Here is a 27,952-nt window from a genome sequence, read left to right as displayed (position 1 = left end):
CACTGGAAAAGGGAAGAAAGCCTCAGATGGGCATGCATACAACTTCTAAACACACTGCGCATGCTCAACTCCCAAGCATAAGCAGGGCACTGCGCATGTGGGCAGCCCACACTAAGGGAGGATGCGTGGGAAAGGGGTGCAAGACACCAGAAGTGGGTCAGCCTATAAAGTCCTAAGATCAACGTTAAATGCCACACTTGACCTTCTTGGTGCCCACTTGGGTCTCTTCCAAGTGTACTTTCCTTTCTTTCCTGCTCTAAAGCTTTTTAATAAACTTCCACTCCTGTTCTGAAACTTGCCTTTGTTTTTTTCTCTGACTTATTCCCCTCAGTTGAATTCTTTCTTCTGAGGAGGCAAGAATTGAGGCTGCTGCAGACCCATATGATTCTCTGCCAGTAACTCAGATACCTTCCACCAGTAACATATTTCTGAACAAATCAGTCCACTGAGTGCAACAGCACCTTTACCAGGCTGCCTACTTCTTTTTCTTGCTCTTATTTGTCTCTAGTAGTACCCTCTATTGATGAGGGATCCCATGGAATGATGCCTATACCCCCAAGTACTTTGTAACTGCCCAACGGGTTTACCTCGCCTGCTGCCTAGACAAAGCCAATTTATCAAGACAAGGGAATCGCAATGGAGAAACAGTAATTCATAGAGCTGGCTATGTGGGAGACTGGAGTTTTATTACTCAAATCGGTCTCCTGGAGAATTTGGGGATTGACGTTTTCAAAAGATATTTTGGTGGCTAGGGGCTAGGGAAGTGGGAAGTGCTGATTGGTCAGGTTGGAGTTGGAATCATAGGGGGTCAAAGGGAGGTTTTCTTTCTGTTCCTGGGTGGGAAGGCAGAACTGGTTGAGCCAGATTACCAGTCTGGGTGATGTCAGCTGATCCATCTAGTGTACGATCTGCAAGTATCTCAAGCACTGATCTCAGGTTTTACAATAGTGACGTTATCCCCAAGCAATTTGGGAAGTTCAGACTTTTGCAGACAGAGGCTGCATGACCCCTAAACCGTAATTTCTAATCTTTTAGCTAATTTGTTAGTCCTACAAAGGCAGACTGGTCCCCAGGCAAGAAGGGGTCTTTTCAGTAAAGGGCTATTGTCAATTTTGTTTCAGAGCGAAACCATAAACTGCACTTCTTCCCAAGGTTACTTCAGCCTATGCCCAGGAATGAACAAGGACAGCTTAAAACTTAGAAGCAAGATGGAGTCGATTAGGTCTAATGTCTTTCACTGTCATAATTTCCTCAGTTTAAAATTTTTGCAAAGGCCGTTTCAGCTTAAGAGTTTAGGACTTAATTGAGGCTGGATCAAGAGACCAATATAAATGACAGACATCATGCTCTACCTAATATCACTGCACCCTTAGAGGACTCACTGTACTCCTGGACCCTTCTTTTCTCAGGAAGAGTGATTCCAAGACGCTCCTTAGCACATGGACTTTAACTGGGTTTATTCAACCAGTTTGCGAGATATGTCTATTCTTGTCTGATCATGCACAGACTTAAATTGAGACTCCCATAATTTTATTTTCAAATGATAAGCTGCATCTTTAAGATGCTTTGATGTAAGACCTGGCAGGTGTAAGATCCACTAAAAGAGAGAAAATCATTTTCTGCAATTAGATAACCCAGTGATTCCCAACCTTAGTTATCTTGGTTGTTTCTCTTTGTTTGTGTACACTGATTCCCCCATCCTCATCTCATCCCACTACTTGTACTAACTTGGTTCATGGCAACTCCCAGAAATCTTTCCATACAAACCTTGATTATTGTCCTCTGTGACCCTGACTCATGGATCAGATAGGAACCCTGAATACCTTTTTCTCAATCTTCCTATCCAGCTTCTATCTTATTGGATGCAGTTAGTATAGCCTTTCTCCCACTCTATTGTAATAATTCAATATTGTCAACTCTGTCCCAAGTTCAAATAATTTTGGTAATGGGTATTGCCAGGTGCTCTTTTCATGAGCAGTTTTCCCAGGCCTATATCCAGCTTCTCTGCTTTCTGTATTAGGATGGTAGGCACAAATAGGCTGACAAGCATTGTCAGAGAAATGGCTGTCAAATATGCTGATGAAAAATCTGTTTTGCTTGAGAGGTATTAAGGAAATAGAAAAATCTATATAAACCTCATTTTTATATATTTTTAAGAAATTTGATATTTTAAAATTAACAGCTTAATTAAGATATAATTCACATATAACACATTTCACCCTTTTAAAGTGTACATGTTAATATTGTTTAGCATATTTACATATATGTGCAATTATTATCACAGTCAATTTTAGAACATTTTCATCACCTCAAAAAACAAAAACAAAAACAAACACAAAACTATGCACCCTTTAACTATCACCTTCATCCCATAAACCTTCCCAGACCTAAGTAAACACTATGTACTGTCTCTATGGATTTGCTTATTCCAGATATTTCATATAAATAAAATCATCTAGTATGTGATCTGTTGTGACTGTCTTCTTTCAATTAACATAATGTTTTCAAAGTTCATCTCTCTGGTACCATGCATCAGTATCTCGTTCTTTTCTATGACTACATAATATTTCCTTGTATAGTTATGCCACGATTTGTTTATCCAGTCATTCATTGATGGACATTGGACTGTTTCCATTCTTTGGCTATTGTGAATAGTGCTGCAATGAGTCACGTGTGTACGTGTACTTCTTTGAATACTTGTTTTTAATCTTTTGGGTATATACCTAAGAATGAAATTGCAGGGTAATAAGGTAATTCTATGTTTATTTTTTTATCTTTTTTTTTTTTTTTTTTTTTAGGCAGGATCTCACTATATTGCCCAGGCTACAGTGAAATAGCATGATCACGGCTCACTGCAGCCTTGACCTCCCAGGCTCAAGTGATCTTTCCACCTCAGCCTCCAGAGTAGCTGGGACTATAGGCATGTGCCACCATGCCCAGCTAATTTTTAAATTTTTTTTAGAGATGAGGTCTCATTACATTGCTCAAGCTTGTCTTGAACTTTTGGGCTCAAATGATTCTTCCACCTCAGCCTCCCAAAGTGCTAGCATTACATGTGTGAGGCACTGTGTCTGGTCTTATGTTGACTTTTTGAGAAACCCCCAAACTGTTTTCCATAGTGGCTGAACCATTTTCCATTCCTGCCAGCAATGTGTAAGGATTCCAATTTCTGCATGTCCTTACAAACACTTGTTCTTTTCTGTGTTTTCAATGATAGCCAGCCTAGTGGTTGTGCATTGTTGCAGTTTTGATTTGCATTTCCCTAGTACCTAATGATGTTAAATATCTTTCCATGTGCTTATTGGCCATTTATATACCTTCTCTGATCTAAGTGATTTACTTATTTTAAATTGGGTTCTATGTCTCTTTGTTGTTGAGTTGTAAGAGTTCTTTATATAGTCTGGATAGTAGGCCATTTTCAGATATATGATTTGTAAATATTTTCTTCCCTTCTGTAGGTCGTCATAACTCTCTTGATAATGTTCCTTCATGCAGAAAAGATTTAAAAATTTTTGATGATGTTTAACTTGTCCATTTTTTATTTTATTGTTCATGCTTCGCGTGTCATATCTAAGAATCCACTGCCAAATCCTAGGTCATCAAGATTTACCATTACGTTTTCTTCTAAGAGTTCTATGGTTTTGGCTCTTATTTTTAGGTTGATGATCCATTTTGAATTAATTTTTGAATGTGGTATGAGGTAGGGGTCCAACTTTATTCTTTGCATGTGGATATCCAGTTGTGCTAGCACAATCTGTATAATAGACTATGCTCCCCCATTAAATGGTGTTGGCTCCCTTGTTGAAAATCAGTTGACTATAGACACATGGGTTTATTTCTGGACTCTCAATTCCATTCCAGTGATCTATTATGTCTCTCTTTATGCCAGTATGACATTGTCTTGATTACTGTTGTTTTGTAGTAAGTTTTAAAATCAGGAATTGTGAGTCCACCAACTTTTGTTCTTTTTCAAGATAGTTTTGGCTACTCTGAGTTTCTTGCAATTCCATATGAATTTTAGAATCATCTTGTGAATTTCTACAAATAAGTCAGCTGGAGTTCTCATAGAGATTGTGTTGAATGTGTCAATTAATTTGGGGAGTATTGCATCTTAACAATATTAGATCTTCTGATACATAAAAAAAGATATTTTTCCACTTGTGTAATCTTCTTTAGTTTCTTTCAACAGTTTTGTAGATTTCAGAGTATACGTTTTGAACTGATTTTGTTAAATTAACAAAATTATCTTGTTTAATTGCCCTGGCTAGAACCTCCAGTAGCCTGTTATGAACAAATGGCAAGAATGGAATCCTTGTCTTGCTCTTAATCTCAGGGAAAACCCATTCAGTCTTTCACCATTAAGTATGACATTAGATGTGAGGTTTTCATAGATGTCCATTACCAGTTTAAGAAAGTTTCTTTCTATTCCTAGTAAGAAATTATATCTTTTAAATAAAAACATATGCAATTAAATTTAGGCATTAAAATTATTATTTTTCCATTACTAAAGGGTTTCATTCTTCTGACGAATATTTCAGAGTTTAGGAATCTCCTGGTCTTTAAAAAGCAATATTTCATTAAACATTAGCCTGTAGCTAAACTCTGGCCGAATTTATATTTTTGTCTCCAAATCTTTCAATCTCCCTCTCCCTATGTTACCTACTGATTTTATTACACACAAAATGTACTCAAATGTCAAGTGTTGTAATTAGGTATTGCAGAGAGTGGGGATTTAAAAAACTAAGTGATGTTCTTTATTACTCCCAAAATATTAGAATGAAACCAATACTCTTGCTACAATCTGCCCCTAAAATAGAAGCACACAGAAGCTAATTTTTATTCCTGGGTCTTTTCTCTTTCACCTTCACCTTCACTGTGTCATGCATCTTGTGTCCAAGGTCTCTGGTGCCATGCCGTTGGCAATGCCTTGGAATTGTTTCTGAGTCAACCCTCTTGAGACAAGCAGCTTCTCTACTTAACCTGATGCAGCAGTAATGCAAAGGAAGACTTTCTAAATACTACACCTATGGAAATGAGTAGAATTACTGCTCAATAGCTAGTAATTTAAGATTCCATGGGAAATATTTCAAAACTAGATAGATTTTGTGCAGTCTGACGGTTGCTTAGCATTGTTTCAATACATGGAGAAGCATAACCCTCATGGATCAGCAAGGGAAAAGTCACAGGACTTTGAAGTATGAATTATCTCTGTCTCCACACAAGAAGAGACTCAACTCAAATAGGTAGATAGTTCTTTTTGTTTCTTGTTTTGTTTTGTTTTTTTTTTGCCACAATCATTAAGTGGAAGCATGGATGTTTTGAATACCAAGGACTACTCAAGAATATATTATGCTGCATCTATCAGGAATGCTTTTAGTTGCAAATAACAGAAAATCTGAGTAAGAGTGGATTAAACAAATAAGGATTTATTTTTCTCACTTAAGTCTAAATGTGGTTTTCAAAGGGTGATCCATGGACCCCTGTAGGTCCTCAAGATCTTTTTAACAATAATTATAAGATTTTATTTGCCTTTTTTTCTGTTGACATTTGTATAGATGATGCTAAAGCAACAGAGGCTAAAACTGCTGGCATCTTAGCAAAGGGGTGACACCAAACTGCTGGCAGCAGTCATTGGTATTCTTCACTGCCATGAATTTGTGAAAAAAAAATAATAAAAGCCAGTTCCACTTTAGAACATTCTTGACGAAACAGTAAAATGTTAATTTTATTAAATTTCAACCCTCAAGTTCACATTTTCTTAATATTCTTAGGGATAAAATGGAGAGTTTTAATAAAGTACTTCTGCTGCACACTGGAGTTGGATGGTTGTCTCAAGGAAAGAACTTGCAGAATTGAGTAACAAGCTGAATTGTCTGCTTTCCTCATGAAACATCATTTTTACTGTGGTGATACAGACTTGGGTATTTGGCAGATATTTTCTTGAAAATGAACAAAATAAGTCTGTCATTTTTAAGGAAAACAATTTAAAGTATTTGTTGCCAATAATAACATTCAAGCTTTCAAGTGAAAATTAGAGTTCTGGAAAAACTTACATCTGCCACCATAAGCTTGTCAGCTTCCCAACTTAAAGACTTGGTGGAATCAATGGTGGTATCAACAAATGTGATTTTTTGATATTTCATTATAAAATGGGTCATTAATTAGAAGTCCTGCATCATGCAGTGGATCAGTATTTTCCAAATAATAAATGAATACCTCATGGTACGAACTAGTAAGTGGATAGAAGACCCACTCAAAATGAAAGATTGACAAACAGCTTTTAATATAATACAGTAAGAAAAGCTCACTGATATGACTTCAGATTCCGTATTGCAACTGATCTTTTAAAAAAACTATCACTTGTTAAATTTCAGTGTGGTATCAAACAGAAATATCTACAGTTATCTGAAAAGGCCATTAACATACTCCTTTTTCAAACTAAATACCTGCATAGGGCTAGAATTTCTTCATATAATTGAACCAGAACAACATACTACAACAGATTGAATGCAGAAGGAGATGAGTCCAGCTGTCTTCTATTATTCTAGACTTTGAAGAAATTTAGATATTCTTTTTATGTTTAAATAAATAAATAAAATTTTCAAAAATCTCTCCATTTTTGTTTATAATGTGGTAAACATCAATAGATATGTTCCATATGAGAGAAAGGTTTTGGGCAATCCTCAATAATTTACAAAAACTCTTTACTTTGAAATAATTTTAGATTTACAGAAGAGTTACAGAGATAAAAGCTTCTACATACCCTTTACTCAGCTTCCTCTGTTAACATTTTATATAAACATTACACATTTGTCAAAGCTGAGAAATTAATATTCCTCGATAATGAGTGTGATTATAGAGTTCTGAGACCAAAAAATTTGAGATCTGCTGTTCTACAGGTAAGCAGCTGCTAATATTGGTTCAGCTGCTCAACAGCACCATTAAAGACCTAGAAATTATGTCTTTTCTTTCCTTTCTATTCTCTTTTTGTCTCATGATTATCATCTCATGGTTGTAGGATGGCTCAGAGGTCCAAATTTCTCTTCTTAGTCTAAGGCTGGAAGAAGAGGGAAGAGAGTGTCAGCAAGCTCTCCTTTTATGCCCTGTCCCTTTTACCAGGAAGGAAAATGTTTTCTAGCAAGGGCCCACCATGCTCCCTTTAAAATCTTATTGGTCAGAACTCACCAAGCTATAGCTTGGCCTAGAGGCCCAACCCTAGATAAGTTGCTATGGAAAGAAAATGGAACTAAAATGACTAGAACAATTAGCTTACCACCTGGAGCTGGGTTAGGGGTCTGTCTACCCCGAGATTAAGGGATATCTATCCACTCCTTGAAAAAAGTCAGGTTCTAATATTAAGGAAGAAGAGTGGAGAGAATTGCTTTTAGGTGAATAATTGGTATTTTAACTGTCCGGCTGGAATTTCTGTAAGAGATTATAGGAATTGAAAAGTGAACGGGCTACTGAACACATCCTGATTTTTTTTTTTTTTTTTTTTTGAGACAGAGCCTTATTCTGTAGCCCAGGCTGGAGTGCAGTGGCCGGATCTCAGCTCACTGCAAGCTCGCCTCCCAGGTTTACGCCATTCTCCTGCCTCAGCCTCCTGAGCAGCTGGAACTACAGGCGCCCGCCACCTCGCCCGGCTAGGTTTTTGTATTTTTTAGTAGAGATGGGGTTTCACCGTGTTAGCCAGGATGGTCTCAATCTCCTGACCTCGTGATCTGCCCGTCTCGGCCTCCCAAAGTGCTGGGATTACAGGCGTGAGCCACAGCGCCCGGCCTACACATCCTGATTTTACAAGTATGGAGGGAGTGGTGGCATTATATGGGACTATATCTAGCCACTTTAAACACCTGGCACACAAATACTAGCACTAGACCTTGAATTGCTATTTATCAGCACTCCCTCTACGTATTTCATAGTAATGTATAAGAAGATGGCAAATAAGAGAGTAACTCTCAATTCCAATTTATTTCATTGATAATAATTCCAGGAAATCTCAAAATGTGAATCAAAATGACTTTCATTTGAAGGGTTTGCTAGGTTGTAGGGTAGAAGGTGAGGCTAAAGAGGAAATTTAGGGTTAGGACTTAGGTGTTTCTCTATTTGCGTAACATGTGGAGTGAGCACAAAAGGAGCAGCACAGCATAAAATTGAATGACTCAAAGCCATTCTGGGAATAATGTAGGAGGAAAACTGTGCCAGAGAATCATAAAGAAAGAACTCTTAGAGAATAGGATCGTCATTAAACCCCACTGTCAATATGCTTGTAATCTTAGTAGTAAGAAATCTGGAAAGATTCCAATACATATAGATTAATATGCTTTTAACCTGCTCACTAAGAGTATACAGAACCTTAAATATAAAGTGCTTTGCACTGTTTGGTAAGAAGCCGTATTTTATCATACTAAATTTATAAAAGAATATTAGTAAGTTGGTGCAAAAATAATTGCGGTTTTTGCCATTTGGCAAAACCAGACAGGAATAGTAGTAACTATTTGGCAAATGTCATGGGCCACCAGACAGGAATAGCAGCGATCATTTGGCAAAAACCGCAATTACTTTTGCACAAATCTAATATCATATATCTGACTCATGAGCATAACAAAGTATGTATGTACACAAGAAAGTAACTCAAGGGAAATTCACTTTATCTTGGTCTATGTCATTTCCTACTGTAGTGACCTGGACATTGGACTTATTTTACCTAAGTCTCAATGCAAGCAGCTGTTCTATACCTCTTATTCCTTGGAATCTTCTTACAAAGTATGAGGAGTAGTATAAGCCTCTTCTTCTAGCTTAATATATGTAAAAGTGTTAAATCCAGATATAAATTTTGTGATTGCTACATATTATAAGCAAGGACAATCCTTTCAACTTGGTCATTGTATAACAGAAAGCACTCATAGCAGCAATTCCCACCCCACCCAGAGACAGAATGTATAAATCTGCCTTTGGGATTTCAATGTTTTCATGGGAACTGATTATTTAACCTACTATCCCAGGTGTATTCTACAGTTAGAATTCATGTGTTTTCTTGAATATTATTGGGAATCACTTCTCTGCATAGGTTAGTCTATTCCCTCTAATTAACAGGGCAGCCCACAGTAGTAACAGACCACTTTCAAAATAGTCGATTACCTTGTATGGTGATAATCCCCTGCTTTCTTTGTGTATCCCTCCCAAGATCCCAAGGTATTTTTATCCATAGGACACAAAAGCTACTGATTGCTGTTCTGGAATTCTACGCTAACAACTGACTTATTTACACTGACTGGTTACTACAAAAATGGGAAAAACTTAAGCACATAGGCTTGGTTTGTCATATACAATAACTAAAACATCCCTCCCCTTTAAAAATGTTCCTCATTACCCAATATTCTGTCCAGTACTTCCTCTGGTGCTGTCCCACAGTGCTATTCATCCAAGATCATAGTAGATCTGCATTTCTGGGTGCTGGAGAGGACCCCCCCAACCCTGGGGTCAGAATGTTCCTAAGGCAACAGTTAAGAGTTAGGGAAGTACCTATACTTCTGCTATGTTTAGGAGAATGACTGCATTTAATGGTGGAATTTTACAGAATTTTAAATGGGATTTTTTCATCACAATTTCTGCTAAACTCCTAAAGCTGAAGAGAGTAAGTGTGAAGTACCCACCCCTTATTCTAAAATAAGCAACAAGTAGCTGTAAGACACCCACTCTAAGGCTTTCTACCAAATATTTAAACTGGTTCTGTTAACCACACTCCCATATGCTTCCCAGCCAAGCTATATGGGAAGAGAAGTATGTTGAATTAAATGAATTCATAATGATAAGTAAGTGAGTGTTGGAGAGAATGCGATATTTCCTACAGTCTTGATATTTCCTTTAGATTGGAGAAGGAAGAAATAAAAAGAAAGAAGTATGTAGATCATAAGAACAGAGAAGACAAGGATCCTTCACCCTGATGCTTTGCAGTGCAGATGGTGAGATCTCACGACCCCAGAGAGGAAATGGCTGTGGTATGTGTTGTCTAAGATGGGACCAAAAGAAACCTAATAAATTATACCTATGTCCCAAATGTGGCATTGAACAATAAAAAGATTACCATGGTCTAAGTAGGCACTGAACAGTAGCTCTCTGCTGGACCCCATGGGACACCAGACAGGAATAGTAGCAACTACCAATGGCACTCTACGTGAACTGATAGGCAGGAACTAGATAGCTCCACCTTTTTCCCCCATGCCTTAGCATTGTATAAAACTTACTTGAAGGTATGTCAATTTCTCTGTCTTTCTAAGAAGGGCTCATTATTGGATAGCCTTAGACTCTTAAAAAACACAACAAAAGTTGTATTCAGGGGTAATGGAGGTGGAAGGAATATGGCAGGCATGTCAGGCACATGTTGAGCATTTTCAGGAGAATTGGTGAGATTAGAAAGCAAGGGATCCACGTGTATTGCGCTAGCGGCTAATGTTTCTTCTAGAAAAGAATTTAGGGGAAGAATCAAGGTGAACGAATTCCACTCTGGAAAATGACCAGTGTTTAAGGACAGAAGGGAAGCGGACTCTAAGTATAATACGGTGTATAACAGATTGTATTCTAGGCCAGGCTCAACAAACTCAAGTCTGAATCCTTCAGCAAGGAGGCTGTAGCAAAAAGGGTAAATCTAATTGAGACATTCAAAGCCAAATAATCTGCAGCATTGGCACCAACAGTTTTGGCACTATGATACGGTATCTGTGGTGCCATATGTGTTTAGTTTCCTAAGTAGGTACTAAATGATAGCTCTCTGCTAGACCCCATGGGTCATTACACAAGGATAGTAACAAATCCCTGTGATAATAACAAATTACCAAAATCTTGGTGGCTATTCCAGCTTCTGGTGGCTCTCGGCATTCCTTGGTTTACGGCAGCATAACTCCAATCTCTACTTCTGTCTTCATATGGCCTTCTCCTCTGTGTGACACTGTGTGTTCTTTTTTGTCTCTTATAAAGATATTTCCATCGGATTTAGAGTCTACCTTAATCGTAGTATGATCTCATCTCAACTCTTAATTACATCTTTAAAGGCCCTATTTCAAGTAAGGTCACATTTTGAGGTTCCAGGTGGGTATGAATTTTGGGGGGATATTATTTAACCCATTAAAATCAGCAATCTCAGTGCAGGCATCTGCAGCATTATCACAGGAGGGAGTCAGCATCTGTAATATTGCCTTGGTCCGGCAAAGATATTAGGCATTGAGGCTCTTGCTAAAGGTATTCGCATCCTGAAGCCATCTGTGTAGAGCAGCAATGGAACATGTTTTAGCAGTAGATGGGGACAAGAAATGACTGAGATCTTATAGAAGGAGACTGCTGTAAGGGCTGCAAGCTGGGTAAATTAGTCAAAAAGCTCATATTGGCCAAGTTCCATGGCTCATGCTTGTAATCCCAGCACTTTGAAGCAGTGGATCTCTTGAGGCCAGGAGTTCGAGATCAGCCTGGCCAACATGGTGAAATACCATCTCTACTAAAAATACAAAAGTTAACCAGGTGTGGTGGCACACTCCTGCAGTCCAGTTACTCAGGAGACTGAGGCACAAGAATCGCTTGAACCCAGGAGGCAGAGGTTGCAGTGAGCCGAGATTGCACCACTGCACTCCAGCCTGGGTGACAGAGTGAGACTTCATCTTGGAAAACAAACAAACAAACAAAAAGCTCATATTAAGAACCTGTTTAGCTGAATCCCAGTGCATTACAACTAAATCTCATCATACTAGTCAGGGCAAGCAAAAGTGGAACAAAGATGATAAAATGGTTATTGACTGGACCATTGCAAAGAAGTTCCAAGTACCAAGAGAGAAGGATGGGCTTAGTAGTGACAGGAAAAGCAAAGAGGGCTTATCTAGATGTAATAAACTTTATATGAGATTCTAAAGTTAACTGCAGAATTTCTTCAGGTTTATGGATGGGACTGGTTGTGTATCTAGTTTGCTGGGATTCTGGCCACCAACATGTGGAGATAAACATTAACTCCATATGTTACCCCTGGTTAACAGGAAGGAAGACAGAGAAAAGTAATCAAGAAAGCCAACCAATCAATGAGCATAAATGATGTCAGCTATGACAGTGTCACAGTTAAAGAGCAGGAACACTGGAAAACTTAAAGAACAATAAGAAGGGAGTTGGCCAAGTGATATTTTCACTACTTCTATGAGGAAACAGAGACCAACAAAATGATATGCTTCCTATCATTACAATGTTGTCTAGTATTCCCTTAAGTTGGGTGTGGGTGAACTGCAGAAAATATTCAGAAACATTGATCAATTTCCACTTCAGAACGGGAGTCTATGGACAAATATCAACTGTGCTTATTTCCTAGGTTGATGGTACCTTCAGCTCCACAAGCCTAAAATTTATTAGAAATAATACCAGCAAGAATCAGAAACCTACATCGACACTGCTTTACACGAGTGATAAAAAAGTCTCTACCTTTTCCAGTCTCTAGTAACCACTTTGATCATAACACATAGTATACATGTATTGAGATATCACACTGTGCTCCACAAACACGTATAATCATCATGTGCCAATTGAAAATAATAATTTAAAATTAGAAAGTCTCAAAGGGTCTTTTTTCTCAGGCACTGTTTTTATTGACATTATTGCAACACAACAAAACAAAAGTGTACTTTTTAAGGTCTGGCCAAAGACATAGAGATATTTCTATCCAAATCAAAAATTGGGATAGTCTGTCAACACTGTTTTTTTTTTTTTTTTTTTTTTATGATTTGCTTGTTTGCTGTGGGCATTCCTACAGAAGAATTAGAATTAAAACACCTTTAGTCACACATTTTAATTTTCTAGTAGAAAATAAAATAGTATATAATTGGACTGTCCCAGAAATTCTGGGGTGTAGTTTTGTCTTATTTGTACAGTTAACATTTTGATAACTATTTCAACTTCATGCCACCTAACGTCTAGAATCTCTCATCCTCTTGACCTTACACTCCACCTACTTTGCTGATATATAGCAATGGATAAACCCAAACATCTGTTTTGTTTGCTTGTGCTGAGTTCTGCTACAGAAAGTTGTAGAAAAGTGCCAATTGGCTCCACTACAAATTTATGCCATTTAATCTCAACTGGGCCTTCAATACTGCTTGGTAATTCTTCATTCATCCCTGTGATGTTGTCCCCAGCAGCTGTTCGAAATATTTTTTACTTTCTGCAGTCTCTCAACCTGCAAAGAAGAAAATCATAGGAAGGAAACAAAACCATTTCTAAAAAGTGTAATACAATATAAACTTTCCTGAAATATGATTTGAAACTGCATGTTAAAAGAGCACAACCAAATACCTGAGGAAATGGACTGAGGTCAATAGAGAGATATACTCTAGTAATACTGGACTTTAAAGGGGAGGAAAAATCACTCACAAAGGAGAGGAAATAAGATTATCATTAGACTGACAGCAAAGCTTTATGCTAGCAGAGAAAGAAGTAGCATATTAATACAGCCAAGGAATGAAAATGTGAGCCAAAGATTTTATATCTAGCCTGACTTTCAAATAAAAAGCCACAGGACAATTTATCAATAATTTGTTGATTCAAGAACTCAGGGAATATTGTTCCCATGAGGCCTTCCTCTTTTTAGAGAATATGCTTCTGACAACTAAAATGTCTGGAGAGACACCCTCAACCTTAAGCCTCATGGCACTGATTACTAAAAGCAGTTATCATAGGAAACAGATGCAGCCAAATATTTTGTACATCCAGACAGAACACACCACCACCTGGGAAGGCAAAAGAAGGCAAATCAACTAAAATCTGATCAAGCCTGTAGAACCAACTACCAATTTACAGGAAATGCAAGACAGAGGAAAATCAAGACTGGGGAAAATTAGAAGACAAAAGACACAGTTTCTTCAACAAATAAATTGCAAGAAAAAAAAAGAATGGAGGGGAATCTCTAGATTAAAAGAGACTTAAGAATAATCAAAAAAAATAAAAAAAACAAAAAAAAAACAAAAAACAAAACAACAACAACAAAAAAGAATAATCAGGGGCGACATAACTAGTGTTCATGAATGAACACTTGGGTGATAAATTTGTAAAGAAAAAGTAAAGAATTGATCACCATAAAGTTCAGAGTAGAGATTACGTGTGAGGAGATGGAGAGAGCTGTGATTAGGATGGCGCTCTGGGATGGCTGGCAAAATTCTGATTTTTAACTTTGGTGGTTGTTTATAAGGATGTTTGCTTCAAAATAATCACTTAAGCTGTCCATTTGTTTTATTTAGTTTTCTGTTATATTTTACAATAAAAATGTTTAAGCTGGGTGTGGTGGCATGCTCCTGCAGTCCCAACTACTCGGGAGGCTGTGGCAGGAGGATCACACGAGTCCAGGACTTCAAGGCTGCAATATGCTATAATCACGCTTATTAATAGCCACTGGACCCCAGCCTGGGCAATACAGTGAGATTCCATTTCTGAAAAAAAAAAAAAAAAAAGTAACACCCCTCCCCTCCCCTCCCTCTCCTACCCTCCTCTTCTTTTCAGACAAGTTCTTGCTCTGTAGCCCGGGCTGGAGTATAGTGGTGCGATCATAGCTCACCACCACTTCAAACTCCTAGGCTCAAGTGATCCTCCTGCCTCAGCCCCCTTAGTAACTGGGACTATAGGCGTGAGCAACTATGCCTGACTAATTTTTTAAAAAATTATTTTCTAGAGGTGTGGTCTTGCTTTGTTGCCCAGGCTGGTCTTGAATTTCTGGCCTCAAGTGCTTTAGCCTCCCAAAGTGTTGGGATTACAGGCATGAGCCACCACATCTGGCCTAAAAAGCTTAAATAAAAAGAAAAAAACATTATATGTTGTTTTGCAGGAGTGAGGCATTAACACCTCTGCTTTTGTCCACTACAAGTCTCACCACTTCCATTATTTATTTTATCAATGTGGGTTCCTCCCCAGTAATTAAAGTTGTGAATAAAAAGGACAGTAAATTTTATACTCATAGATCAATGAGTAGAAATGGAAACTGGACTTTTCACATAAAGTCTGCAATTTCCTCTCACTTTAACTCAGATCAGAAAGGTACTTTTCATATTTATCACTATTTCTTCAACTTCATACACAATTAAGTCACCAAAATAAGTCTAAGTATGTTCACATATACTAAAATAGAAGAAAGACAATGGAGAAGAAGGTAAAATCTACCAGATGCATCACTTGCCCTTAGCTTTGTTACTTCATTATTATCTAGCATCTATTATGTATCAGACTTATCTGTTATAACATAAGTAATAATTTTGTATTTATACTTTTGATAATGGACAGTTTTAGGGCATATACAAAAGTAGTTACAGTAGTATAATGAACCTCCATGTACTCATTATGCAGCCTCAACAATTATCAACAGAGATCAATCTCGTTTTATCCATACACATATCCAATATCCCTTCACTGGATTATTTGAAGCAAATCCTAGACATGTTAGTTTCATCCCAAAACATGCTTTCTCAGAAAGTAAGCAACAAGAGAACTCTTCAAGAAAACAGCATGCCCAAAGACTTAGCCAAATACTACTAGTTAACATCAGTGCCTACGAGAGACCGAAGCTAACAAAATCCTGCACCTCTATGCAGAAAATTTCTAATGTTTCGCTAAAGTTTAAGTTTTCAACTTTGTAGTTGTAATTTTACTACCAGTTATCACTTATGCCTGTAGGATACTAAAGCCAACAAAAGCAACAGTGCTATTCAGAAAATTCTTAGTATTTTGCTTAATTGTAAGTTTGCAATGTTTTAGTCATAAAGTTCAATCAGCATGGAGAATGAAAAGAGAATTAATCTGGAATAGAGATTTGAGTTAGTCTCAGCTCTGCTAATTTACTTTACCACATCCTTAAGCAAACCACTTAAAAACTTTTGGTCTGTTCCTTTAGAGGATGAGTGATTTTCTTCGAGCTCTCTATATATCTCTCAATCTTTAACAAATTGATTTTGAGTAGCATGATCTCTTTTTGGAGTTAGATAATCAGGCTTAAATGCTCTTCACAAAGAGTTAACTGTAGTTGAAAAATTCTCTAAGAATGAGGTTAAAATAACGTAGCCCTCTAAGAAATACTTTAAAATATAAATTTTAAAGCCAGGTATGGTGGCTTACATCTGTAATCCTAGCACTTTGGGAGGCCACGGCTAGAGGATTGCTTGAGGCCAGGAGTTTGAGACCAGCCTGGGAAACATAGTGAGACTCTGTCTCTACAAAAAATTAAAAAAATTAACTGGGCATGGTGGTGCGCACTTGTAGTCTCGGCTGCTCACGAGGATGAGGCAGGAGGATGACTTGAGCCTAGGAGTTTGAGATTACAGTGAACCATGATTGCACCACTGCACTCCAGCCTGAGTGACAGAGTGAGACTGTGTCTCTTAAAAAAATTACATATATATATATGTATATATGCTAAACATACAATCACTGCTATTCCAAGAAATTGCTGTCCATGAGATATTTTTCTAGCATGGGTGTGTAGACAAAGCAGAGAGATTGCTCTCTAAAGAGCCGGGAAAGCATTAACTTACTACATAATGAAATGGTCAACTAAGAAGTGGGTTAAACCAGAATTCACTTTTAGATAGATTTCAGGACCAGATTTTCACCCTGGTTTTAACAAGGCACCTTAGGAAATAATAATGTTTACATTCAAAATACGCTTAGCAATGCAATGTCATTTCTAAAAAATCATAGAATGGAAAAATGCATCCTAGTAAGAAAAAAATTCTATGGATTGAAGGTGCTTACTAACTGTAAATTTGCATTCGTAATATTCTAAACTCCAACTTCCTACCACCATGAGAAAAGCCTAGCGAATGGGATGATTGAGTTGCATACTGCAACTGCCGTCTTACGGGGAGCATGCTGCTCAGAACAATGAAATACAATTCTTAATTCCCTCCAACTACTAAGATCACCGGAATAAATTCAACTTACATTTTGGTGTCTTGTTCATCTGCACAGTCTTCAGCTTTCACTTTGGCTTCCAATCTTGTTGCTGTTTTCACCTGGCTTTTGGAGGTTCCAAAAGTCAAAAGTCCAATAGTCTAAGTCTTTAAGATCTCTGTCTCTATATTGTTGACTGATATGGCTTGGCTGTGTCCCCATTCAAAATTTCATCTTGAATTGTAATCCCCATAATCCCCACGTATCAAAGGAGAGAGTAAGTGGAGGAAAATGAATCATGGGGTCAGTTTTCCCTACACTGTTCTCGTGATAGCGAGTCAGTCTCACGAGATCTGATGGTTTTATAAAGGGCTCTTCCCCCTTCGCTCTGCCAGTCACGCTGCTCCTTGCCGCCTTGTGGGGAAGGTGGCTTGCTTCCCTTTCACCGTCCGCCATGATTGCAAGTTTCCTGAGGCCTCCCCAGCCATGCTGAACTGTGAGTCCGTTGTATGTCTTTCCTTTATAAATTACTCCATCTCGGGAAGTTCTTTTTTTGTTTGTTTGTTTGTTTTTTCTTTTCGAGACGGAGTCTCACTCTGGCACGCAGGCTGGAGTGCAATGGCGCGGGTCTCGGCTCACTACAACCTCTGCCTCCCAGGTTTAAGCGATTCTCTTGCCTCAGCTTCCTGAGTCGCTGGGACTACAGGAGTGTGCTACCACACCCCGCTAATTTTTGTATTTTTAGAAGAGACACCTCTGCCTCCCCAAATGCTGGGATTACAGGCTTGAGCCACGGCACCTGGCCGGGAAGTTCTTTATAGCAGCATGAGAACGGACTAATACACTGACCTTGCAGATTCTGATCGGTTGGCCATTTACTGCACGCATTTCAATCCACTTCAAAGATTTCTGACTACCTGGAATTCCCTGCCCTTTCCTAGCTGCCCTCATTCCTTTCCACAGTGAAATTTCTGGGTGCTTTTCCATAATCCGGATTCCTTGGCTGTACAGTTGTCCACTTTCCTTTCCACTAAGACAGTGGATTTGCTTTCTGTTGTAGAACCTTGGTATCTACTGACCGATTTCTTGTTTGCTAACTACCGTATTTTCAGTTTCCTGCCCACCGTAGTTGCCTACTTTCTCTTCCACTCTGACCCAGAATAACTGTTTTGTCAGCCACTGTTCTGTAGTTTCCTTCCCGCTCTGTGACGAGAGCTGTACCACTTGTGTCTATGATAGCTTGCTTCTATTCTATCCTGGTATTTTCCTCATACTAGGAGGCTCTGTCATACTCTTACTCATTTTTCTTCACCAAAATTGCACTTTGGGACAAAACTCGGTGCCGGTGATGTCCACATAGTTTTTTCAATAAACATGTGGTCTTTTCTCTGTACGCCTTCCAAGATGCACTTACTTACATGGATCAGACAAGACACATACCTAGTCTAGAAACAAACATCTTTGGATTTAATGTTAGGGGTGAGTTTCTTCCTCCTCCTTCGGAGACGTGATTACTTTTATGGACCAGATCACATGACTAACTCATTGGGAATTTAATCTCTCTGGAATTAATTTGGTGGTAGCACTTTTTGCCTCCTCCCTCAGATAAGCATTTGGTTATGTTGATCAGACCTCATGACTAATTTGTCCAGCATCCAATATCGCTAGAATTAATTTTGCTTGTGCGTTTGCCCTCCTCCTGCTTCAGGTAAATCTTTACTTATAAAGATTAGACGGCCGGACAGGGTGGCTTATGGCTGTAATTCCAGCATGTTGGGAGGCCGAGGTAGGTGGATCACCTGAGGTCTGGAGTTTGAGACCAGCCTGGCCAATGTGGCGAAACCCCATCTCTACTAAAAATACAAAAATTAGCTGGGAGTGGTAGCGCATGCCTGTAATCCCAACTACTCGGGAGGCTGAGGCAGGGAGAATTGCTTGAACCTGGGAGGTGGAGGTTGCAGTGAGCCGAGATTGCGCCACTACACTCCAGCCTGGGTGACAGACCGAGACTATATCTAAAAAAAAAAATAAAACCAACAAAAAAAACCAGACAACACAAATAACCAGTTTGTGTTATTTGAATATAAATTTGGGGTGAATTTTTTCCTCTTCTCTTTCAGAGAAGTGTTCCTGTATTTGAATTACATACTAAGACTAGCTTGTTCAGAATCCAATATCACTGTAATTAGTTTGGATTTTTTTTCCCTCTCCTCCTTTGGCTAAGCCTGTGTTTATATGGTTCAGACCACTAATTCTTTCAGGATGCAATATAACAGGAATTAATAATAGTGGTAACACTTTTCCTTATTATCCTTCAGATATATGTTAACTTGTATGAATCAGACCCTCATGAGTATCTTGCCTAGGATCAAATACCAGCAAATACCAGTGCAGGTAACTCTGGTGTTCATCTGGAGCCTAAGCTTTCCCCTAGATTTTGTTTTTTTGACAGTTTCTTTGTCCCAACCCAAACTCAAGCTTTCCCCTAATAATAATTCTATTCCCATTTCACTTTTTACCACCCCATTTCCCCATTTCCATCCCTCCAGAAATACCTTCTTGGATGTGGCCTCCATAAGTCCCTTGGCCCTCTAGTTTATAGTATCTGAACCCTACATACTTTATCCTGGAAGTTCAATGTACATAATCCATATGTAAGAGCTATGATGACAGAAAAGAAGCATAAGGAGAGCAAAAGGGTGCATTGAAACTCGTCCCATAGTGTGGCTTAAAATCAGAAGTAGGAGAAAAGTGCCAGCTTTGAAATAATAGGCAAAGAAAATCCACAAAATAAAAGAAGTTAGGCACAGTGGCTCACTCCTGTAATCCCAGCACTTTGGGAGGCCGAGGCAGGTGGATCACCTGAGGGCGGGAGTTAAAAACTAGCCTGGCTAACATGGTGAAACCCCGTCTCCACTAAAAAAATACGAAAATTGGCCACGTGTGGTGGCACACTCCTGTAGTCCCAGCTACTCGGGAGGCAGAAGCAGGAGAATCATTTGAACCTGGGAGACAAAGATTGCAGTGAGCCAAGATTGTGCCTCTCCACTCCAGCCTGGGCGACAGAGTGAGACTCCATCTCAATAAATAAATAAATGAAGTTGGTCTATTTGTGACTTGCTATTTATAAGCTAATTATCATATATAATAATAAGTCTGTCCCCATGAAGTAACAGCTTCTGATTAGTTCTGTCTTCCATTATATAGCTCTTTTATAGAAAGATCTGTTCTTATCCCCCAACCCTCACATAAATCCCTGAAGCAGCTGACTTAGTTCTTCTCTGTCCAGTCATGTAGTGAGCCCCCTCTTGACTACTTCAAGAAAGTTCTGTCCTGTACTCTTCTCCACAGATGCATGAAAACCCTAATAGAAACCCCCAGGAGAGAGACTTTAGTTCAGGTTCTCCTTCAACTCAATGTGTTGAGATCCACTTCAAGACCTTTATTTTCCCCAGAATATTCTGTCCTTAAACCTACCCTCACAGAAACACCCAGGTCTTGTATGGGCTTATTCAGTTCTTCCTCATCAAACCACATTCTGAGACAACCCCTGATTTTCACTTCTTTCAGAAAGTTTTGTCCTCATATCCTCACTATATCACAAAACCCAGCATCATATTTCTGGAATTTAAAAAAACATGCAGAGTATAACTTGAGAGTCTTCAGTTTTCTTCATATAATACTCAAATCTCAAACACACAATGACAGATTAGAACCTGTACAGATGGATGGATTTATTAATTTTATGAGTGTTGTATGTTTGCACTTTATGTTTAGAAAGAGGATTCATTCAGAAAATCGCCATGGAAAGCCTTCCATTAATTGTTTTTAAGGACAATATAAATTGAAATTTAAAGGATATTGAAGAAAAAGAGTTGTTGAATACAAGCGACTTATATTTTCCATTAATTCCAGAGTCCTTGTCATTTTATCACATAACCCTTTATTATCACCAAGAGTAACATAAATAAGTTTCACTTTTGTGACTGAAAAAGCTTAATAAAATGTCACAGAATATGAATAGTTTATTATATGGTAAAAAGAGAAAAAGCGGTTTAAAAAATCAGTTTCAGATGAGTAATGACCATGTTCATAAAAACTTAGCAAAGCAAGTTGTCCTATGGTACTGTGTATTTTTTTTTAACAATTACAATGATCTAAGCCTTTTTCTTATAATTAAACAAGTTTTATTTTAATATTAGAACATCTTTTACTTTTAAGCATCTATTCGACAATTTTAGTTAATAAATCACTGATTAATTTAGACTGAACAGAACTTAAATCACATTTAGATAGATGCAGCATTAAAAATAAATATTTTCAGATAAGAGAGTGTTTTGGGTTGGAATTTTCCCAAAAATAAAATAATGTGATTAAAGAAGTTCGGGCTGCTTATTACTTTAAAAGTTATTTTCACTGCATTATCCTTGATTGAATACTGTTTATGGCAAACTAGCTGTAAATTACGTTTTTCATTTAACTGGGGGAAAATTTTAATGTGGTTTGGGTATCAAATGAGCTGAAATCTTACTGAAAGGCAAAGGTACAGATCATAGACTTAAGAAAACAAGTGCTAAACAATATAGTCTTATTTTGGTCAAAAATATATAAAACCACATATTATATATAATGCATGCATAACAAAGTTAAGAAACATGTTTACTATAAAGTTATCTTAGGGGATCTCTGATGGTGACAATGTGAAGGCTTCATTTTTACGTTTTTGCTTACTTGTATTTTCTAATTTTCTATGATGCACATATACTATTCTACTGTAATAAATGGTATTTTAATTGATTGCAAATGGAAATGTTTTCTGGAACATAATATGCCACTTAGCTGTGATTTAGCTTTTTACCAACAAAGAAAAAAGAAATGCAAAAATCTCAAATTAAAAAAAGTGTTTTTATGAGTTTTGAAAATGCATTGGTTTTCATGAATTTATCACTTTTATGGCTAACATTTGAACAGCCCATTTTCATGTGCTCATTTGCAGGGTAGACTTTTAGAAGTTCTATTTTATTACGACATTTTTGTGTGCTGGTTTACATTTTATTCTGTCCTTAAACCTGGTGATGGATTTGCCTTGTGCATACCATGAAGCTTGTTGAATGTAATAGAATATACGAGTACAGTTTGAATATACCTATACTAGCTTTGAACAAATTCTGACGGTGGTGGAGTGGTGGGCAGGTAGTGGTGGTGGTATTTACTTACCTGAGCCAGCAGCTGATCATGGACCTGAATTACCTTGAAATATTGCTTTAAGTACCACTGCATAGATTGTATTTAACCTGAGGCCAGTTTATCACTGTTCCACATGAGAATCTCCTATCTAGTTCAACAGTCATGTATTGATTGAGTGCTAACTCTGTGCTAGGTATTCTTCTAGCTTCTTTGAACACACCAGCATACAAAACAGACAAAAAGTCCTGCCGTTGTGGAGTTAACATTTTAGTTAAGGGAGACAGACAATAAACATAAAACACATCAGAAATTGTATGTTCCAAAGCTAAGGGCTTGAGAAAAATAAGTAAAACAGGGCAATGGGATCTGGAGTGTTGGGGGAGGGTGTGATTTAAAAAAGGATGATTGGGATGTACCTCACTGAGGTGAAATATAAACAAAGACTTGAAGGAGGTGAGGAGTGAGCCGTACAGTTGTGGGGGAGGAAAATTGCAGGCAGAACACAGTCCTTAAGTGAGCAGCATTCCTCGTGAGTTATAGGTGCAACGCAGAGGCCAGGGTGGCTGCAGTGCAGCGAGAGTGAAAGGGACAGAGACTCAGGGGATGTGGTCAGGGGGATAACAGGATTGGCAGGAGGTAGATCCTGTAAACCATTGTAAGGTCTTTCTCTTTTACTCCCGAGTGAGACGGGAGCCATTGAAGTGAGAGAATGACATGATTGGACTTAGATTATTAAGGGGATGGCTCGATGGCTCGATGGCTCTGGCTGCTGAAAAAAGGCCAAGGCAGAAACAGGAAAACGTGTTCTGGCAGTAATCCACAAGGTTGTTGGCAGTGGCTTGGACTAAGGTGGTGGTAGTGGGAGTAGTGAGAAGTGGTCAGATTCTGCAAAGATTGTCAAGCTAAAGTCATCAGAATTAATTGAGGCCAGAAAGGCCAAAATTGGGGTGTGTTTGGGGAATAAAATAAAGAGTGCTTGTTATGAGTGAACTGTCTATTAGGCATTGAATCTAATTCTTATTTCCACCCTCACTACCAATTATCTGTAAGCACTGAGTATGGGGGAGATAAATAGTAGGTAAAGAACTGTAGAAAACACTTCTTGATAGCCAGTATACTTGTAATCTAGGAGAATCAGGGTATACACGTACAATTACAACCTTTTCTAAAATTTAATATTTATTTATTCATTCACTGGGAAAATATTTATTGATGCACTAATAGATTCTCAATATTAATGCTAGAGAAATTGGAGACCAATTGCTTAGTTTTGAATCCTGGCTTCACCACATACTGGTTACTTAGCCTTGAGATGCTTCAGATTACCATCTGGAAAATAAAGATAATAATAATATCTACCTCACAGGGATGCTGTGAAGATTAAATAGGAAAATCACATGCAAATAATTTAGAACAGCACATGGTAAACACTGTTACGTGTCACTTGTTATCCTTATCAAGGCCTCTCTTTTCCTTTCTAGCATATCCTCTCCCTTAGCCAACCTTAATATCAACAGAGAATAATATCTGTAAAAAGAAAGGCCACTACACGAGATGTTGTGTATGTTCATTTGTTTAACTGTAGTAATCTCTATGTATATGTATTTCAAGATAAGTATATCAAAATGTCATGTTGGACACTTTAAATATATGTTATACAATGAAAATAGAATAAAATCAAGAGCAAGATCAAAATGCAGAGAGTCTAGAGCCTCAAGCCAGTTCCTACTGCTATTCTTGATGAACACACCGGCTAGATATCTATAAGTTAATTTTTCAGACTCATATACACATAAAAATGGGTAAAGATTTTTTTTAGGACTCTTAGGACTCTCTGAGGATCAAGAATCTCCTCTGTAGTCACCAGGACCTGGAAAACATGGCTTCATTCAACAATATTGCATATGCCTGTTAGTCCTTAATCACTCATACTCACAAATGTGTTTTAGTACAGAACAGAGAGCAGCCTGTCAGACAGGTACCTTTTGTGTCCTACCCCAACTATACTTCTGTTCTCCTTTTCCTCTCTCCAGGCCTAAATTCTGCTCTTTCCTTGTTTATACCCAGTTTGAACCTCAAAGTTCAAGTGCTTCCCTGTGACCATCTGATCAGATTTACCCCCATTTATGCCTGACCACCTGCTCCCACTAATGTAGAATCCAAAGCTGGGTTGTGTTATTCAATTTGACCTGACTCTATAAAGTGAGACTTTGACTTCTTTTTCAAGAAAATGAAAACCACATGTGTTTTTTCCCTTTTGAACCAGCTTCCTTATCATGATCACTTTCTCAATTTTGCATTTCTTTTCTTTCTTTCCTTTTTTTTTTTTTTTTTTTTTTGAGACGGAGTCTCTCTCTGTCACCCAAACTGGATTGCAGTGGTGCAGTCATAGCTTACTACAGCCTCAAATTCTTGGGCTTAAGCAATCCTTCTGCCTCAGCCTGCAGAGTAGCTGGGACTACAGGTGCAAGCCACCCACACCTAGCTATTTGTGTGTGTGTGTGGAGACAAAGTCTTGCTGTGTTTCCCACGCTAGTCTCAAACTCCTAGCCTCAAGTTATCCTCTTGCCTTGGCCTCCCAAAGTGCTGGCGTTATAGGCATGAGCCACTTGCTGGGCCTCCATTTTCTTTTTTTTTTTTTTTTTTTTTTTTGAGACGGAGTCTCGCTTTGTCGCCCAGGCTGGAGTGCAGTGGCGCGATCTCGGCTCACTGCAAGCTCCGCCTCCCGGGTTCACGCCATTCTCCTGCCTCAGCCTCCCGAGTAGCTGGGACTACAGGCGCCCACAACCGCGCCCGGCTAATTTTTTGTATTTTTAGTAGAGACGGGGTTTCACCGTGGTCTCGATCTCCTGACCTTGTGATCCGCCCGCCTCGGCCTCCCAAAGTGCTGGGATTACAGGCGTGAGCCACCGCGCCTGGCTGGGCCTCCATTTTCGTACTTTCTTTAGTTACTCTGCAAGACTTACCTGTGAGGATTTAGGGTGTTAAGATATAGTGCAATTGTGGTTTGAAAAGTGTAAGAGCACTCACAGTCTCTTGAATAATGTCCAGGTTCTTAGGAATAAGGATAATATTATCAATGATAAAGATAATCAACTTTTATTGAGTGCTTACCATATGTCATATATTGTGCTGATGTGTGAACTCCTTTACATTCATTATTATCTCAATTAACATGGTAAATAACCTATAAGGAAATTTTATTATTTTCTCCATTTTATAGGTAGGAAAATGAACGCTTAAAGAATTGCATTAGCCAAAGAGTAAGTGGCAGAACTTAGACCAGGCTTTTCTGTGCCAACGCAAGTACTTTTAACTACTGAAGTATATCACAAGACTATGGTGCTTCCTAGGTCTGTTCTCTCATGCAGTTTTTGTTGTGTGTACAATTTATTACCTCATAGTTATTCTTCAGAATTTGATAAACATGGGAAGACAAAAAAGCCCCTTTAGAAATGTTCAGCAGTCCCTGCCCTTTACTTTTAAGAAGTCCTTATATTTGTACAGAGTTCTACAACCTAAATATACTTTTACACCTTATCACTTTTGATCATCATAACATTTTTTCTGGTGATCAAGACAGGGCTTATTATTCCCTTTTATGTAAATAAACCAAGGTTCAAACAGGTTAAGTGAGCTGCACAAGGTTATACCAGGTTTCCTATAAGTCGACTCTCTAAAACTTTCAGCTGTAACTGTTTGAAAATCATCGTTCAAATATATGATTCTTAACAAATTGTAGAGGCTCATGGAGGAGAGCATCAAATACTAAGAACAAGATATTAGCAAAGTATCCAAGATCATCCTCTTTTCTCTTTGTTCTTCACGGGAGAGGTTGTAACCTTAAAGGGGCTATATTAGTTTGCTAGGGCTATCATAAAAAAGTATCACAAACTGAGTGGGTTAAAACCACAGAATCTTATTCTGTCGTAGTCTGGAGCCTGGAAGTCCAAGATCAAGGTATTGGTAGGGTTGGTTTCTCCTGAGGCCTTTCTTCTTGGCTTACCAATGGCTGCCTTTTTGCCTTTTCTGTGTGTGTGTGGGTCCTGGTGTCTCTTCCTCTTTGTATAAGGGCACCAGTTATATTGTATTAAGGCTCACCCATATGACCTCATTTAATCTTTTTTTTTTTTTTTTTTTTTTTTTTGAGACAGGGTCTCACTCTGTTGCCCAGGCTGGAGTGCAGTGGCACAGTCTTGGCTCACTGCAACCTCCGCCCCCTGGGTTCAAACTATCCTTCCACCTCAGCCCCCCAAGTAGCTGGGACCACAGGTGTGTGCCACCACGCCTGGCTATTTTTTTGTATTTTTGGTAGAAACGGTTTCACCATGGTGCCCAGACTGGTCTCAAACTTCTGGGCTCAAGTAATCCACCTGCCTTGGCCTCCCAAAGTACTGGGATTACAGGCATGAGCCACCGTGTCCAGCCAAATCTTAATTACTTCTTTAAAGATTATATTTCTGAATATAGTCACATGTGAGACCCTAGGGGTTAAGACTTCAACATATGAAATTTGAGGGACATGATTTAGTCCATAACAGGGGATTTCCTGTTAAGCAAATGCTCCTTCATCTGATGGATATGAGAACTATAATCAAATTTTTAAAAGCTTCCAACATCAGTGTGAAATGCTGTATAAAATCAGAGCCATCTCATGAAGATTTAAGCTTGATACAGTTTTTAAGATGAAGAATCCTAATAAATAGACAAACACAAGCTTTATCTCATAACCATTGCTAGCAGGAGGAAAAAGAAAGAAGGAAATTAATAAGCATCCAGACCAGCTGGGGAGAAATAGTAATTCCAAACCTTCAAAATATACAATATAAATAACAGTAGACAATTTCATAAGTATCCCTGTTAATATCTGAATCAAATTAGTATATGAATACACTTAATATTTCTATGGGGTGCTTATATTTTGACTAACTACTTATTTGAGGTTACCATGTTTAAGAAATTATTATCCCAAATCATAAACTGGAGTTTAGAATGGATCAGAAGGCGGACTGGAGCCCATATGTTACTGATTACCAGAAGGAATGTGGGATGTGATATGAGATTTTAGAAGTCTGCCACTAAGACTTGTTAGGCTACTCAGACATGAACAGTAGCCACAGGCACCAGGTAGACCTTCAGTGGGCATCAGGAAGCCAGCAGTAGGAACTAGGATTTAGGATGGATCTGAGGTTCTGTCAAGACTCAGTGATCAGTCATAATGCTAGACTTGGAGGAACGGTGTCAAAACCACGGCAGAGATGTAGGTACTATGGCAGAAGGCCAATATCTAGTTGTAGGAATTAGGTCACATATTAGAATATAATACACAAAAAGCAGTATAGGTCAGCATGGAAACACCAGCAAAGTAGCTTGATTTTGAGCAGGTCACCTACTTACTGGCTTAGGGCTTCCAAGCTTCCTTTTGCCCAGAGGCATAACTGAACTCAGAGTTTGGGGTAGCATTGAATGAAAATTTGAGAGTTAAAAAGCCCAGAAAGACTTAGGTGCAAAGGACCCCATACACTATTCCTCCCCATGGGGTAGTAGATGTCATAGACATATGCTCATTTTGTTTTGAGTTTAAGTTATCAGGTCTAGCAGCAAAATATACCCAAAGTGTTTCCAGAAAAGTTTTGTTCTGGTGGTGTTGAATTGACTCATTTTCTTTTAAAAGACTGTATCACTGGCCTGTAATAGAGCTTGTCCTAGCATTGTACTTTTCTTAAGATACCCCTACACAATCCTGCCACTGTGACTGGTTGTCATTCCACAGTTGGTGCAGTGATATCACTGATCCAACATCAGCATCCACACAAATATTAGAATCTCATCAAATAATAGAAATTATGTACTCACATTTCCCCAGGAC

The sequence above is a fragment of the Macaca thibetana genome, chromosome X (assembly GCF_024542745.1).
Source record: "Macaca thibetana thibetana isolate TM-01 chromosome X, ASM2454274v1, whole genome shotgun sequence".
Classification (NCBI taxonomy): domain Eukaryota; kingdom Metazoa; phylum Chordata; class Mammalia; order Primates; family Cercopithecidae; genus Macaca; species Macaca thibetana.
This window is presented reverse-complemented; position numbering follows the sequence as displayed.